Consider the following 3,588-nt stretch of genomic DNA (forward strand, 5'->3'; position numbering starts at 1 on the left):
GGCACGCACACACCTAAGGGCAATTTAGAGTGACCAGTTAACCTAACAGACATGTCTTTGGACTGTGGGAGGAAGCCGGAGTACCTGGGGAAATCCCACGCATGCATGGGGAGAACATGCAAACTCCATGTCGAAAGACCCCTGGCCGGCAGTCGAACCCAGGAACCTTCTTGCTGCAAGGCAACAGTTCACCATGCAGCCCTAAAAAAATATGTCTTCAGCAATCTTTTTCAAGTTCAACATACTTGCAGTAATGTATGTTTCTAGTAGTTTTTCATATTTGTAGACCTAAATTTTTGTCTTTCTCTTTTGCAGTTTGTAACTGGATTTCTTCCAGGACTGTATTGTATTTAGCTCCATCCATCTTCCCAATAACTGCAGCTTTCCTTTCCCTTTCCTGTCCCCACGGATTGATGCTGCCACTACCACCATGTTTTCTGGTGCCAATGGTGTGTACAGGGTGGGGTTCAGTGTTAGTTGTTTTTGCCACACACAGCAAATGACATGTAAAACAAAAAGTTCAATGCCAAATGTCTCATTTGACCTGACCAATTTCTTCCACACATTTCCTTACATGACTTGTGGCAAACTACAGATTGAACTTCCAAGTGCTTTCTTTCAAAGGTTGTTTTTTTTTTTGCCTCTTCTTTGAAGGAAAGATTTGTGAAGTGCATAACTAATAAGTTGTCCTGTCAGGAGATTCTCCCACTTGAGCCGATGATCTCTGCAGCTCCTCCATAGTCATCCTGGACCTCTTGGCTACTTCTCTGATTCTCTTTTAGCGTGGCCTCTCAGTTTAGATGGAAGGTTTGCATTGTACCATACTCTTTCCTTTTTTGGATGATGGATTGAGCAGCGCTCCATGAGATGTCCAAAGCTTAGGATATTGTTTTATAATTGAACCCTGCTTTAAACAGTTTAATTTCTGGCTTGTCTGCAGTTTGTTCACTCAGGTTCTTTAAGATTGCGTGCAGGTGGACTATATTTAATAACTGTAGGACTTTTGAAGGCAATTAGTTGCACGGGATATTACTTAGGAGTCTCAGAGTAAAATGGGCTGACTACTTATATGCACATTTTTCAGATTTTGGTTTGTGAAACATTTTGTTTATCATCTTCATCATTGTTTTTTTTTCTTTTACAATTATATTCTATTCTGTCATATAAAATCTTAATAAAATATATTTTAGGTGTTTATGTGAGAAAATGTGAAAAAGTTTCTTAAAACTTCCCTTGCATTACTGTAAGGTGTGTTATTAAAAGCATGTCTCTTACAATCCTACCGAGAGGAGATCCCACCACCTTTTCTGCCTGCAAGAGAGAAAACAACTCAAATTCTAGGCTGTTCAAGCTAATCACATTTTACTGACGTTTTATTTATTCTTTCTTGTTTTCTTGTGGTTTCCAAAGGGAAATCGCTCTTGGGTAATATTTGTCTCCAGTAATTCAGTCTTATAAATAAAGGCATTTTATTTTGCACCAATATTGCACCCTAAGAACTATTTAGTCAATATCCACTTGTTGTACACAATTACACTTCATGTCAATAACAAAGGTTGCTGAAATGTTCAAAGAGCAGTTCATCAGTGTGAACTTGTGTTTATAGAGGCCTGAGAAGCTGAGAAGATGAGGCTCTGCAGAACAACTAGGCGTGCCTGTTCTTGGTTTGGGATGCAGCTTTGCTGTCCTACACTGGAATGTTAATTAGATGAACTGAATGAAAGAGAGGTGACCCGTTCCGTTAACCAGCTAACCCTTTTCCGCAAGAGCCAGGAGGGGGATTCAGCTTGTTGAAAAACCCAAGTCAGCAAGTGTCTGTGTGTGTGTGTGTGTGAAGGAGACATGGAAACAATATGTGCTCCGACATTGCTGACTAACCCTCTCTTAATTTTTCTTTCTTAAGTAGCATCACATTTAACAGCGTACCACACAAGCACTGTTTACTGATTGAAGCAACACTCAGCATAAAAAATAACATTTTAGTCCACTTGTAAGATTTCACAACTTTTCATCGCAAACAAAAGGCCGCCTTTGATTTCAGCACACATTTCCATCAGAAAAAATTTCTTCTTTAAAGACAAGTGCAGAAGACTGTCGCCATGCAAAAACAAAAAATAAAAAAAACAATACACTGAACTGAAATATTACTATTCAGGTGGTTACGTGTGTGAATATAACTGGACCAAGATAAACAATTCAGTAGACAAACAGAATTGTTTGTCACAGAATTTAGATGTAAATATGTAAAATATAAGTGAAATGTAAACGTAAGAAAACTAAAGGAATAATGCAGCACTATGGTAGAAAATATTTTTTTTTAAAAGCCATTCCGACAAAAATATATGAAACACTGACCTCTGGCGAACTTTATGGGGAAGTACAACGGGGAAGTTTGCAACTATTGCTATTGGTTATGAAAGAGATAGCTGTTTATAATCATTTTCATCAACAGGTAATTGAAACGTTTACTTATTACAATTTACTAGTGGAAATTAACTAAATATTAAAATTGTTAATTATTTTAATTGCCTTCTTTGCTGTGTTCAAGGTTTCCTGGTTTCCAGTTTCAGGGTCTATCCCAGCTGTCAAAGGGACGGACCTGCAGGCTTTTGGACCAATAATCAGTCCATCACAGCTAATGTAATTCAAGCAACCTTGCTCACACCCTTGCCTACAATCTAATCAGTCTCCAACTTAACATAACCTAATATTTATGCAAGTGAATATTAGGTAAAAGGTTAGGGAAAGCCTATAAAAAGGATTTAAAGTACATACAAGCTCCACACAAAAGGGGCCATCACACTCTTGAGTCCGGATAATGAAAGGATTGAATTTAACACATCAGACTTTGATTATGTGTTAAGAAATATATACAAACCCTGTGAGGGTGGTCAAAACCACCTTGACCTAACACACTGTGACTGTGTCTGCTGTGGACCACATCCGGTTCCAGGAACCACCATTTCTTGAGACCTGAGATGGTATTCACACTGTACTTCCTGAGGCAACTCAAGAAGTACAAACTTCCACAGGAGCTGCTGGTCATTTTCTACACTGCCATAATTCATCCTGTCTTGTCCTCGTCCATCACTGTGCGGTTTGGCTCATCCACAAAACAGGACAGGTCCAGACTGCAACAAAGTATCAGGTCTGCAGAGAGAATCATCATGGCTGACCTTTCCTCATTCAGGACTTATTCAGGTCAGGAGAAAAGGGCAGCTAACACCTCTGCAGACCCCACACACCCTCAACATAAAACTGTTTACTTTTACCTTCAGGTCGGCGCTACAGAGCGCTGTAGCTACAACCAGCTGCCACAGAGACAGTTTCCTCCCCCAGGCTGTTTCTCTGATGAACATTTGACAGAGTTGACAACAACCCCATGCATACTTGGTCTGAACTCACACGGTCTTCTCTTGTAGTCACCTGTGTATATATGTACATTTAAAAGATATTTAATAATTTTCTTTTTCATTTATATTGGAAAAATACAAGATAAAAAAGCTTCACTGAGAGCAAAGTGTACCGGAGTGAAATTCCTTGTTGGTGTGTACAATCTTGGCTGATTCTAAATAATAACACAGAGCC

Source organism: Girardinichthys multiradiatus, chromosome 20 (genome assembly GCF_021462225.1).
Source record: "Girardinichthys multiradiatus isolate DD_20200921_A chromosome 20, DD_fGirMul_XY1, whole genome shotgun sequence".
Classification (NCBI taxonomy): domain Eukaryota; kingdom Metazoa; phylum Chordata; class Actinopteri; order Cyprinodontiformes; family Goodeidae; genus Girardinichthys; species Girardinichthys multiradiatus.